Here is a 14715-nt window from a genome sequence, read left to right as displayed (position 1 = left end):
AAAAAAAAAAAAAAAAAAAAAAAAAAAAAAAAAAAAAAAGCCATTAAGACAGCTCCTAATAGATTCTTTTAAAATATGATCCTACAAGGCTCTTCAAAGGAAGGACAATATGTTTTAATTGTGAGATTGTTTTTCAATGCTTTGACCTTTTGTCTAACAGAGGTCTGGAAACAGAAATAACTGCAGTGGAGCAAGGGTGTGAAATGTGTCATACCAGTTATTAAAATCCATCAAGTTCATACTTTAGTCTTTGGATAACTGCAGCCAAAAACTGACTTGCAAGTAATTATCATCACTATCTACAATAAAAGTTAATTGGACATAACTGAACTAACACCCTAATAGGAGGGAAGCTGTAACTGGCGAAGATCCCATTCCTACTGCTCCTTCAATCTGCAAATGAAACTGCTAATGATAATTTGTGGACAAACATGAAATTGCTCTCATGGTTTCTCCACTGCAAATCACTCAGCAATTCCAGCTAATGCCCAGCATGTTGGGCCAGGAGAAAAATCATTAACTGGTGCTTCCTTTGATAAAGATGAACTTTAACAATAACCAAGCCCATTAAGGCTGAGAGTCACTGAGAACTATTAAATTTCCCCTGGATGCCCTAAGTAAAGCACCATGGTCTGATTTCCACATCATACTACTATGCACGAGATGCACCATGTGCCACCCATATATGGTAGTAAGAAGAGACAGTATGCAAAGACAGAAGCTACTGTTTGTAATACTACAATTTGTCTTCTTTTAACAGAATCCTGGAAAACCTCTTTTTTTTTTTTTTTTTTTTGAGACAGGGTCTCACTCTGTCTCCCAGGCTGGAATGTAGTGCTGCAATCTCGGCTCACTGCAACCTCTGTCTCCTGGGTCCAAGCGATTCTCTTGCCTCAGCTTCCCAAGTAGCTGGGACTACAGGTGCACGCCACCACACCTGGCTAATTTTTTTGTATTTTTAGTAGAGACAAGGTTTGACCATGTTAGTCAGGGTGGTCTTGATCTCCTGACCTCGTGTTCCACCTGCCTCAGCCTCCCAAAGTGCTGGAATTTCAGGTGTGAGCCACTGTGCTCAGCCCAGAAAACCTCATTTTTACACAGGAAAATGGTATTGTTGATCTGCTTCCACAGCAAAGATTAAATCATTTCTGAATGGACTTTAGAGCTGACAGATTCCTGCTGCCTGATTTATTTACCTCCAATTCTGGACAAGAACATGCCCATTTCTCTGGAATTTAGTATCACATACTGCTTTTCAACTATATCTGCAGCCTGAGGGAACTAAGACTCCTAAGGGTACTGTAGAAGCTCAAAAAGTCACTCTATTTTACAGATGGTGGGGGTGACTGTGGTTTCTATATCAACAGTGACCTGTGAAGGAGGCAGCACACAGGTATCCTACTCAGGTGACAGAAGGTAAAAGATAAAAGCAGGTACAAAGTGCTACCTCTGCTTATGTTTTCTTAGGTGTTTTGGGCCCTATTCTGGCAAGCAGGTAGTAGAAATTAATGGAATCAAAACTTTTCCCAAAAAGCAGCAGGGCAAGTCCACTTCGAATACTTTTTGGTAAAAGTTATTTTGGAAGGTTGTTATTACAGAAGTTATTACAGAAGGTTCACTTTCTGTAGTCATTAAAATATAATACTCCCAATATGAAATGTGGAAAGGCCTAGGAATAGTTCAGCCAGGACATAACAAATAGAGAAGCAGTCATTACAGTGAGAGATCTAGAAACTGTAATATAGATAAGTAAACGAAAACAGAAAATTAGCAAGACATTAATCATTTATTTATTCACTGAACACCTACTATGCATCAGACACTGTGGTAATACTATGTATTGAGAAAACAAGACAAAATCTTTGATGAGAAATATGAATAAAGTTGTTTGAAAATTCAGACAATGAAATACTTCAAGGGACAGTGAGAAAGGAGAGAGAATAGCAGCACAGATCATTGAAGACTGAGTAAGAATTTACCAGACTGAGAAGAAAGGGTAGTCAAAAACTACTACAATGAAAGGCATGCAGCGGTAAAACTAAGTGACACGAAGCCAGCATGGTGGCTCAGACCTGTAATCCCAGCATCTTGCGAGGCTGAGGCAGGTCAATCACGAGGTCAGGAGATTGAGATCATCCTGGCCAACATGGTCTGACATGGAAAGCAGGATGTTGGATGTACGTGCTAAACGTAGAGATAGGCCTGATGTGCCAAATTATATTAATATTTCATACTAGAAAGACATAACAGTAGATTAAGAATAGAGCGGGGGGGGGGGAGGGGGGAGAGAGAAAAAAGAAAAAAAAAGAGAAAAGAAAAAGAATAAAGCTGGGTTTATTATTTTTTAAGTAAAAGCTCAATATTATTACCATTAGATTGGCATGAAAGTAGACCCAACACCTAGGCAGGGCATGGTGGGCTTATGCCTGTAATCTCAGCACTTTGGGAGGCTGAGGTGGGTCAGGTATTTGATAACAGCCTGACCAATAGGGTGAAACCCCATCCCTACTAAAAATACAAAAATTAGCTGGGTGTGGTGGTGGGACCTGTAATCCCAGGTTCTTGGGAGGCAGAGACAGGAGAATCACTTGAACCAGGAGGTGGAGGTTGCAGTGAGCTAGGATTGCACCACTGCACTCCAGCCTGGGTGACGCTCAGAGCAAGACTCTGTCTCAAAAAAAAAATAAGTAAAATAAAGTGGACCCAATACCTACCAGAATAATCATGGTGCTGATTAAATGAGATGGTATTTGTAAAGCAGTTAGTACACTGCCTGTGACTGATAGCAGTTATAACTATATTTGCTAACGTCAGACTTCTCTGAATAGAGAAAGGTTTTAAGGAGAGTAACATGACCAGATGTCTATTTAGAATAAATCTGGAAGTGTGAAAGAAAAATGGGAGATGGTAGAAGCAGGCAGTGAAGTAGCTATTGCCTTTTTTTTTTTTTTGAGACAGAGTCTTGCTCTGTTGCCCAGGCTGGAGTACAATGGCAATATCTCAGCTCACTGCAACCTCCGCCTCCTGGGCTTAAGCGATTCCCCTGCCTTAGCCTCCTGAGTAAATGGAACACAGGCATAAGCCACCACACCTGGCTAATTTTTGTATTTTTAGTAGAGATGAAGTTTCCTTATGTTGCCTGGTTTCAAACTCCTGGCCTCAAGTGATCTGCTCACCTCAGCTTCCCAAAGTGCTGGGATTATAGGCATGAGCCACCATGCCCAGCCACCTATTTTGATTTTGAGGTGAGATGATGAAGATCTCAAATGAGGATTTCATAAAAGGGTCTATCATATAAATAACAGAGTAGATCTGTCTGATTTCTAGAGATAAAAATTAATAAAGTTTTTTAAGAAAGGCAATTTTAAGTGAACATAAAGAATAATCTGAACTTGTTCAACAGTGACAGAGAAAATGGTGAAGCAAAAGTAATGACCATTCATCAGGAATGATGGAAAAGGGTTTATTTTCAGGAGCTAAGAATTTGGGCTAGGCCGGGTGCAGTGGCTCATGTCTGTAATCCCAGCACTTAGGGAGGCTGAGGCAGGTGGATCACCTGAGGTCAGGAGTTCGAGACCAGCCTGGCCAACATAGTGAAACCCTGCCTCTAAAAAAAAAAAAAAAAAAAGAATTTGGGCCAGATGACCACTCAATCCAACTTTGAGATTCTATGATGCTAAATTATTTACAAAGATGGTTTTGTAATGTCATTAACAATATCTTACATTTGTAGGGAGCTTTATAATTTTCAAAGTGCTTGTTCTGTTTCTTTCTTTTTCTGAGACAGAGTCCTGCTCTGTCGCCCAGGCTGGAGTGCAATAGCACAGTCTTGGCTCACTGCAACCTATACTTCCCAGGTTCAAGTGATTCTCCTGCCTCAGCCTCCTGAGTAGCTGGGACTACAGGCATGTGCCACCACCCCAGATAATTTTTATATTTTTAGCAGAGATGGGGTTTCACTATGTTGGCCAGGCTGGTCTTGAACCCCTAACCTTGCGATCCACCCACCTCAGCCTCCCAAAGTGCTGGGATTACAGGGGTGAGTCACAGCGCCCGACCTCAAAGTGCTTTTTCACATGATTCTCTCACTCAATCTTCTCAAGATGCCCTTTGAGATAGTTTGGGTATGTATCATTAGTCCTATTTTCACGGATAAAGAAACTAGGAACTTGCTAGCCATCATGACTCATGCCCGTAATCCCAGAAATTTAAGAGGCTGAAGTAGGAGGACTCCTTGGGCCCAAAAGCTCAAGACCAAAGACCAGCCTGAGCAACATAGGGAGAACCCCATCTCTTAAAAAAAAAAAAAAAATTGGCCAGGCACGGTGGCTCATGCCTGTAATCCCAGCACTTTGGGAAGCTGAGACGGGTGGATCACAAGCTCAGGAGATCAAGACCATCCTGGCCAACAAGATGAAACCCCATCTCTACTAAAAATCACGCCACTGCACTCCAGCCTGGTAACAGAGCAAGACTGCCTCTCAAAAATAAATAAATTAATTAATTAAAAAGATGTGGATTCTTCATTAATCTACCAGTTCCATTTCCTGCTGAAAAAAAAAAAAAGGTTCTGGGAGAATAAGATAAGCAAAAGCCAAACCAATACCTTTACAGCTACAAAATTTATGTTTTCATAATAGTAAAACCACTCCACTAAATAGCTGTGTAATGCAGAGGTTCCATACAGGAACCCAGGAAATGGGACTTTTCTATCCTAATTTAGGATGAGTTGCCTTCAGCTTCTCACAGTCCAGATACACCTTTCCTTTTAAAGTCATTTAAGTCCTATCCTTTACATAGTAAGGATGAAGATAAATGCCAATGGTAAAAGTGCTTAGCTTTTGGAAGGAAGTAAATTTTAAGTTATGGCTAATAATGCTTATGCTTCTCCTTTGAAGCAACATGAATGCTGTCTAAATCATCTCAATTCTGCAAGTGGCATAAAATCTGATTTTCATTCAGCTTAGCAACTGATCCACAAAAACACTTTGCTGAATGCAGAAAAAAACAGTGATTGTTCATGGAAACCTCACCTTTTAAATCTGCTGTAAAGGCCGTGAACAGTGGCTCATGCCTGTAATCCCAGTACTTTGGGAGGCTGAGACAGGCAGATCACCTGAGGTCAGGAGTTCGAGACCAGCCTGACCAAGAAGATGAAACCCTGTCTCTATTAAAAATACAAAAGTTAGCCGGGAATAGTGGCAGGTGCCTATAATTCCAGTTACTCGGGAGGCTGAGACAGGAGAATCACTTGAACCCGGGAGGCGGAGGTTGCAGTGAGCAAAGATCATGCCATTGCACTCCAGCCTGGGCAACAAAGTGAGACGCTGTCTCAAAGGAAAAAAAAATCTGCTGTAATATTTGACAGACAGGCAGAAAGAAAGAATGAACGAACGAACGAATGAACGAAAGCCTTTTTTTTTTTTCTTTTTGAGACGAAGTTTTACTCTGTGGCCCAAGCTGGAGTGCAATCTCTGCACACTGCAACCTCTGCCTTCCAGATTCAAGCAATTCTCCTGCTTCAGCCTCCCGAGCAGCTGGGATTATAGGTGCCCGCCACCACACCCAGCTAGTTTTTATATTTTTAGTAGAGACAAGGTTTCACCATGTTGGCCAGGCTGGTCTCGAACTCCTGACCTCATGTGATCTGCCCACCTCAGCCTCCCAAAGTGCTGGGATTACAGGCATGAGCCACTGCCCCCTGCCAGAAACCCCCAGCTTTAAAGTGATGACTGCTCTCTAATTTAGGCCCAGCAGAATGGCTCCCACAAAGAGTGGCAAGAAGAAAGGCTGTTCTGCCATCAACCAGGTGGTAACCCAAGAATACACTACTGAGATTCATACGTGCATCCATGGAGTGAAACTCTAAGAAGCAAGCCCCTCAAGCACTTGAAGAGATCTGGAAATTTGACATGAGGGAGATGAGGACCCCAGATGCACACATTGATAGCAGGCTCAACACAGCTGTCTAGGTCAACAAACTAAGGAATGTCTCACACAGTGTAACCCTGTGTGGTTGTCCAGAAAATGTAATGAAGATAAAGATTCACTAAAACAAGCTCCAGGCCGGCCACGGTGGCTCGAGTCTGTAATTCCAGTACTTTGGGAGGCTGAGGCAGGTGAATCACTTGAAGTCAACCTGATCAATATGGTGAAACCCCATCTCTACTAAAAATACAAAAATTAGCCAGGCGTGGTGATGCATGCCTGTAGTCCCAGCTACTCAGGAGGCTGAGGCAGGAGAATCACTCGAACCTGGGAGGCGGAGGTTGCAGTGAGCCACGATTGCACCACTGCACTCCAGTCTGTGTGACAAAGCAAGATTCTGTCTCAAATAAATAAATAAATAATAAAACAATCTCCATACTTTGGTTACTCAGGTACCTGTTACCACTTTTAAAATCTACAGATACTCAATGTGGATAACAACTAACCAATGGTCATCAAATAAAGTTATACAACAACAACAACAACAAAAGTGATGACAGTACTACTTTCATCACATACTATTCTAAATGGATTTAATTTCAGCCAACAGCTCTGATTATTAGCATATATTGCCCAGTGTTAGCAAGTTATGCTTTGGTAAGAAGACAGGTTTGTTTATTTGCTTTTTTTCTTTGAGAGGGAGTCTTGTTCTGTTGTCCAGAGTGGAGTACAGTGGTACCATCTCAGCTCACTGCAACTTCCACTTCCTTGGTTCAAGTGATTCTCCTGCCTTAGCCTCCTGAGTAACTGGGATTAGAGGTGTGTGCCACCACACTCAGCTAATTTTTGAATTTTCATAGAGACGGGGTTTCACCCTGTTGGCCAGGCTGGTCTGGAACTCCTGACCTCCAGTGATCTGTGCACCTTGGCCTCCCAAAGTGCTAAGAGCTGAGAATACAAGCATGAGCCACAGGGCACAGTTTCTTCTTTTTTCTTTTTAGAGACATGGTCTTGCTCTCTCTCACCCTGGCTGGAGTGCAGTGGCATGATCACAGCTCACTGCAGCCTCGAACTAATGGGCTCAAGGGATCCTTCCGTATCAACTTCCTAAGTAACTGGCACTGCAGGCACACACCACCACACCCACCTAATTTTTTAATACAGAGACAGGGTCTCTCCATCTTCCCCGGGCTGAAGCCTCAAGCAATCCTTCCAGTGGGATTACCCACATTTTTGGGAGGCTGACGTGGGAAGAACACTTGGGGATGAGCCACTGCATCCAGCTGAAGTTTGTTTCTTTGGATTAGCTACCAACAGTCACCCACATATGATGAATAATTACATATTGGTGTCAGAAGACACCAATAAAGACGACATTTCAGTATCAAAACCCAGTTTATGTATGACTTACTTGAAAGGTTTCAATTCTCCATAGCATCTCAGTGTGATTAGGTAACAAGGGTCAAGTCTCTTTGGGAACCAGGATGTCTATGTTCTCCTCCCCATGGCAATCAGAGCTCCAAGTTCTTAGGCCTTTGGCCTCAGACTGAATGACACCACCAGCTTTCCTGGTTCTTGGGCTTGCAGACAGCATACTGTGGAACTTCTCAGCCTCCATAACTGAATAAGCCAAGTCCTAATCCCCTCTTATATATTTACCCTACTGGTTCTGTTTCTCTGGAAAACCCTAATACAGATTTTACATTTAGTATTAAATAAAACAAACTGTTCCAAGGATACTACACTGAGATGAATTTTTCTAGGTCCAGTACTGAGTTATAGACTACTATTGACGATTAAGAAACTAAGTATAATCTGAGCATGATAGTTCATGGTTGTAATCCCAGCACTTGGGAGGCCAAGGTGGGAGGAATATTGGAGCTCAGGAGTTCAAGACCAGCCTGGGCAACATAGGGAGACTCCATCTCTACAAAAAAATGAAAAAAGCAGCCAGGCATGATGTTGCTAACTTGTGATCTCACCTACTCAAGAGGCTAAGATGGGCCGGGCGTGGTGGCTCACGCCTATAATCCCAGCATTTTGGGATGCCAAGGCGGGCGGATCACTAGAGGCCAGAAGTTTGAGACCAGCCTGGCCAACATGGTGAAACCCTCCTCTACTGAAAATACAAAAATTAGCCAGGCGTGGTGGCGCAAGCCTGTAATCCCAGCTATTCAGGCGACTGAGGTACAAGAATCACTTGAACCAAGGAGTTAGAGGTTGCAGTGAGCAAAGATCGTGACACTGCACTCCAGCCTGAGTGACAGAGCAAGACTCCCATCTCAAAAACAAACAGACAAAAGAGGCTGAGATGTGAGGAATGCTTGAGCCCAGGGTGTAGAGACTGCAGTGAGCTGACCACACTATATTCCAACATGGATGACACAGTGAGAACCTGTCTAAAAACAAACAAAACACACACACACACACACACACACACACACACACACACACTCACTCACACAGAGAGAGAGAGAGAGAGAGAGAGAGAGAGAGAAACACAAAAAAGTGGAATCTCTGTCTCAAAACAAAACTAAGTGTAATACAAGTTCTTGGCTATCTTGCCTACTGCTTACCTAAATGACCAAAGAAAAAAACAAATTTCTCAGTAGTTTGTATGCCTAGAAAAATCTGAAAAGCAGAGGAAGTTAAAGCAATTGCTTAAAAATCTGCCCATGAGAATATCTTTGGACTGACTTCACCTGTCTATATTTTGCCTGCTTGCCCTTCTGTGTGAATAATCAATAACAGACTATTCACAGATCAGGAAGGAACTTTTGTTTTTTCCATCGTTTGGTATCTGTGAATCTAAGGAATTAACTCTTAACTAGAGTCCTGCCCATATTTTGGTAAAGATGCCCTCTGCCTTTTTCAGTTAGGCTGCAATATAACAAACTCAGTCCATGACTAAATTTAATCTAATGAGCCCAGTATTTCCCTCCTGGGATTCACCAGCACCAAATATAATAAAACTTCAATTTGGATGTCGGGCACCATGGTGCATACCTGTAGTCCCAGCTACTTCCAAGGCTGGGGCAGGAGGGTTGCTTGAGCCCAGGAGTTCAAGGCCAGCCTGGCAACATAATGGGACCCCTTTCTCAAAACAAAACAAAATCACCTTCAAGTTGGTCTTTTCTTAACATCTCTATCTTTTCTTTCTCCAATACCTCATCTTGAGCCTTCTTCTCTTGATTAATAATAGCATCCTGGTCTTTGGATTCCCTTCACAACCAGAGACGAAAACAACTTCTCAGGGTAGAGAGAGGAAAACTTCAAATCATTTCAAATAGGGTTCCTGAAAGTTCTTAGAGAAAATATTAGAAATTCAGAGAAAGGAAGAATTCAGAGATCTTGGCTCTTGGTCTGGCTTCACTATCAAATCACTTAAGTTATTTAGATAATCATAGGGCATTCGTTTTCCCTACTTCAGAGAAATGTTGAGACCAATGTTCATTTAATCCACTGGATAAAAACTATCCAAAGTAAGAATATTTACCTTAATACTGAAAATGATTCTTGGGCTGAAGAAACACTTTTTTTTTTTGACGTGGAGTTTCACTCTGTCACCCAGGCTGGAGTGCAGTGGCATGATCTTGGCTCACTGCAACCTCCACCTCCCAGGTTCAAGAAATTCTCCTGCCTCAGCCTCCTGAGTAGCTGGGATTACAAGCCTGTGCCGCCATGCCGGGATAATTTTTGTTTTTTTTTTTTGAGACAGGGTCTTGCTCTGTCGCTCAGGCTGTAGTGCAGTGGCACAATCTCAGTTCATGGCATCCTCCACCACCCAGGTTCAAGCAATTCCCCTGCCTCAGCCTCCTGAGTAGCTGGGACTACAGGTACGCGCCACCATGCCTGGCTAATTTTTTTGTATTTTAGTAGAGACAGGGTTTCACCATGTTGGCCAGGATGGTCTCAATCTCCTGGCCTTGTGATCCTCCCGCCTCAGCCTCCCAAAGTGCTGCGATAACAGGCATGCGCCACAGAGCCTGGCCCAATTTTTGTATTTTTAGTAGAGATGGGCTTTCACCATGTTGGTCAGGCTGGTCTTGAACTCCTGGCCTCAAGTGATCTGCTGCCTTGGCCTCCCAAAGTGCTGGGATTACAGACGTGAGCCACCACGTCCAGCTTAAATAACTCTTGTCTTAACCTTTTTTGAGACTTTTATATATTTATAGATCATGAAATCTCTAATGAAGTAAAATTATAAGATCTGACCAAACAAAAAGACCATCCAGTGTTCACAGAATGCTAACATATAAAACAAAATTTAAGGATGATACAAAGGCCTGGATTCTAAAAAATAAATGAACAATTTGAATGTTTGGTTTAAAACAAACAAAAAGAGGGGTTAAATGTTTGTATCTGAATGATAACTTTGTTTTGAATGGTTCTAACAATCTCATAATTCCTGCAGTATCAAATACAGTGCAGGTAATTAATTCAGTGGACTCTTTCCTCCTGCCAGACTGAACAGCTCTGAGGATAATCTCCCTCACTCTCCCAGGGCTCAGTTGGAAGATTCATTATTTATGCCCTCAATTGTTTACTCTGTCCTATTTTTCCATACATCCAGGCCCAAGAGCCATGTTACCACTGGCCTGTTTCCAAAATGAATGCGTTAACTCATTGCCCTACTAGTTACAAAACCAGATAATCAAACACAGTATCTTAACATTGGAGAGCAACCCCATCAACCACTTGATCCCAGGGAGAAAGTAGTAACAATGCCAGTTCAGGTTACCAAAAGCTGAACTGTCCTGGATGAAGAGAGATCCATACATCATTCTAGTCCTTTATTTTGAGCTACTGAACAACATACATACACATCCAACAAGGATTCTTAAAGCACAATATCATTAGAAAGACAGCTCTGGCCCTCACTAAGAGCAGACTGTAAACTATTGAGGGTTAAACCAATTGAGATAAAATTTGCCTAGCAACCATTCTTTAGGAAGAGTTCAGTAACTCACCAACAATAAATTCAACATCCTCATCTGACTGGTAAACAGATTACAGACTCCACCAAGTCCTCTACTTTCAAGATTCAGACTCACAGCAAACAACTTCCTCAAAAGATTCAGCTTCCAAGAGTCAAACCCTCGGGGAGGGGGTTGTGCTTAAACACACAAAATATTGTCTCTGACACCAGACAGACAAAGCTGAAAAGCTAAAAACTACCATCAGCTACATCTCCATATGAATCCATCCACTGTTCTAAATAAGTCTCTGACAACTGAGAGAGCATTTTCAGAGTCTCTTTTGCTTCTAATATTTTCTCACCTTGAGTAAGCTTTTCTCAATTCCAAATCTTACAACACTCAGCTGATTATTATGAGAATCAAGCAACGCCAAGGGCCCAATATTTTTCCTTCACCTTCTCAAGGGGATCATTTTATACTTCTCATGTGAACAGGGGATTAGTCTTGAGTCTCCCTTTACAGAGAACATACAGCCCTTTTTCTTAACACATTCTAAGCTGTGACTCACAGAAATAAGCAGGATGACCCAGGCACGATGGCTCACGCCTGTAATCCCAGAACTTTGGTGGATCACCTCAGGTCAGGAGTTCAAGACCATCCTGGACAACATGGTGAAACACTGTCTCTACTAAAAATAAAAAAATTAGCCATGTGGTGGTGCGTGCCTGCAGTCCCAACTACTCAGGAGGCTGAAGCAGGAGAATTGCTTGAACCTGGGAGGCAGAGGTTGTGGTGAGTAGAGATCGTGCCACTGCACTCCAGCCTCGAGGACAGAGCAAGGCTCTGTCTAAAAGAAAAAGAAAAAAATAAAAGAAAAGAAGAAATAAGCAGGATGGATAAAAACAGACTGCTAAAGAAAATTAAATCAATTACTTCAACCTCAACCAGCACTATGTTCCCTCAGCCTAAGAGATTATGGCTTCCTATAATTGTTTTCTTGTAGATGACCAAATTCCAGTATTTCCATGCCTCTTACATGATATCTGGAGATCAGTGCAAATACACTTATGATCAATCAGTTCTATACACAGTCTTCTGTCTCCTGGGAAAATGTTTTCAGGGACCCCTAATCATTATGCCATGCAAAATACTGATCATACAAATCAGTCAAGAAAACAGAAATATCGGGTATGGAGGGGCGCAGTGGCTCACACCTTAATGCCAACACTTTGGGAGGCCTCTGGGAGGGCTGCTCGAGGTCAAGAGTTTGAGACCAACCTGGGCAACAGAGCCAGACCTCATTCTCTACAAAACATAAAAATTGGCCGGGCGCGGTGGCTCACGCCTGTAATCCCAGCACTTTGGGAGGCCGAGGCGGGTGGATCACGAGGTCAAGAGATCGAGACCATCCTGGTCAACATGGTGAAACCCCGTCTCTACTAAAAATACAAAAAATCAGCTGGGCATGGTGGCGCATGCCTGTAATCCCAGCTACTCAGGGGGCTGAGGCAGGAGAATTGCCTGAACCCAGGAGGCAGAGGTTGCTGTGAGCCGAGATCGCGCCATTGCACTCCAGCCTGGGTAACAAGAGTGAAACTCCGTCTCAAAAAAATAAAAATTAAAAAAAAATAAAAGACAGGGTTTCACCATGTTGGTCAGGCTGGTCTTGAACTCCCGACCTCAGGTGATCCACCCGTCTTGGCCTCCAAAGTGCTTGGATTACAGGCATTAGCCACCATGCCCGGCTAATCCCTATTTTTTTATACTTGCTTTCATCCCAAACTGTTCCTGATTGTTTAGAGAGTTAATAAGTAAATGTAAAGAAAAATCACTAATCTAGCCAAAACTGTAAGACAGCTCCAGTGTAACAATTCTGTCTTCAAAAGTGGATCCCAGTTATAACAGTCTTTGGAAACTGAACCTGTATAACATAAATTCTGAACCATTTTAATCAATATTTATCAAAGTGATGCCAAAAAAAAAAAAAAAAAAGATATATCATCCCTTCTCGTACTGCAGCTCTTTGCTAATCAACATTAAGATAAAACTGATCCAAACACATTTGGAGGACGATGCCCACTTAAAGCAAGGGTGCCACGTACGTTGCCACCCAACACACACACACACACACACACACACACACACACAAACACACACCCGTTTCTGACATCAAAAATTTTGGATTTTCTATCTTCAACTGAAAATGTTCTTCTCAATTTAAAGAGGTTCCCAATTTTGGCTGGAGATAGGTGTTCTTCAGAAAGAAGGGATCCCTAAGTTGAAGAAGCAAAGGAACTCAATTTCATTTAAGTTGTAATGCTACAGCCACCCAAATTCATAAAGTTTGGGGAGAGGAATCTTTGCTAAAAAATTAACGAGGCCGAGCGCAGTGGCTCACGCCTATAATCCCAGCACTCTGGGAGGCCAAGGCGGGAAGATCACAAGGTTAGGAGTTCGAGAACAGCCTGATACATGGCGAAACCTCATCTCTACTAAAAATACAAAAATTAGCTGGGCATGGTGGCGCTACTCGGGAGGCTGAGACAGGAGAATCGCTTGAACCTGGGAGGCAGGGGTGCCAGTAAGCCGAGATTGTGCCACTACACTCCAGCCTGGGCAACAGAGAGAGACTCCGTCTCAAAAACAACAACAACAAAACAACAACAACAAAAATTAAAATTCATGTGGAGGTTTTTAAAGTTTGGTTTTGGTTTTTGACGATAGCAACTAATCCCTCCGAGGGTCTGTGAATATAAGAAATATACCAACAGAGAAAAAGATAAGTTTCAGCAACAGCAAGGTAAGTTTGCCTGCTCTAGCCAGGTTTCTCCAACAGAGCTGAGCTGCTACACAAAGCCGGTGACAATGTACTTCGGGAAGAGACTTTAGCAGAGTTCATCGCTAACAACTATCAGGATTTCCTTTAACCACCATTTGACTGGGGCTGCTCCCTCTTTCCACTAGCACCTCCTCTCCTTTCAGATTGTTATTGCTGATCAAGGCAGTCCCAAGAAGGAAAATGGTGAAGACAGCCTTAATGGACACGGATGCAGTACAGTTCCAAATATCCACTCCTAGCTTGCCTTTTTTTTTTTTTTTAATTGCGGTTTACTGCATCAGATACCACACAAAAAGCGCTTTTCTTCTCCGTGCATTTTACTACGCGACCGATATTGACATATCAGTAAAAAGAGATAAGAGTCCTGAATCTCCTTACCCATCTGCAGGGGTGAGATGAAGGGAAGGAAAAAAGACGGATGAAGGGTAGAAATAGAAAACCAAAATAATCTGATGGGATCCACAGACACTACTTCCCATTCCATTTCCCCTTTTCTTACAAGGTTAAGTCGGCTGAAGTCGGGGTCGTGTTAGAAAAAGCACACACACACCTTGCACCCTGGAAAGGAGGTGAGGTTCGCTCCGCAGCGCACGGTGGGGCTCCTGGCTCCGCCCCGCCAGCCTGGGACAGCTCAGCCCAGCTCACCCCCACCCAGGGTGGACAGAAGAGAAGGGGCTTCTAGCGGTCTAGGCAGGGGGAGGGGGAGGCGGGCGGGTGCCAGGCTCAAGGAGCGCAGCACTCCGTGGTGCGCCGACACCCCCTCCCCCAGCCGGCTGCCGCTAGCTCCCCTCCGCCGCCGGAAGCCAGCCCCGCCCCCTCGCCCCGGCTCTTCGCGAGCCCCCCTCCTGTCTGCACAGCCAATGGCGAGCCAGGGAGCCAGCAGAGCGACTCGCCAAGCAGCCAACTGGAGAGGCCCACAGGGAGGTCAGCCACCGGGATAGGCCCGCTACCCGCGGACCCGGCCCGACTCGGCTCCTCTTTGTTAGCGCTGCCCCCATCTCTCCTGGCCCCCACCCCAAAGCCAGGAGC

The 14715-nt window shown here is 43.5% G+C and overlaps 1 protein-coding gene across 2 annotated transcripts in view; it reads right to left on the bottom strand.

Annotated features, from left to right (window-relative positions):
- Positions 1-14497, bottom strand: part of FAM222B (family with sequence similarity 222 member B) — a 51623-nt gene extending 37126 nt beyond the window's left edge. The window contains exon 1 of one of the 2 annotated variants that reach the window (XM_032281021.1): positions 14237-14497. The gene's annotated coding sequence lies outside the window, so the exon portion shown is untranslated. The remainder of the gene's footprint in view (positions 1-14236) is intronic. The other variant, XM_032281022.1, reaches the window with a different exon arrangement.
- Positions 14498-14715: the final 218 nt, after the last annotated feature.

Source organism: Sapajus apella, unplaced genomic scaffold (assembly GCF_009761245.1).
Source record: "Sapajus apella isolate SASKATOON/1434 unplaced genomic scaffold, GSC_monkey_1.0 scaffold12, whole genome shotgun sequence".
NCBI lineage: Eukaryota > Metazoa > Chordata > Mammalia > Primates > Cebidae > Sapajus > Sapajus apella.
This window is presented reverse-complemented; position numbering and strand designations above follow the sequence as displayed.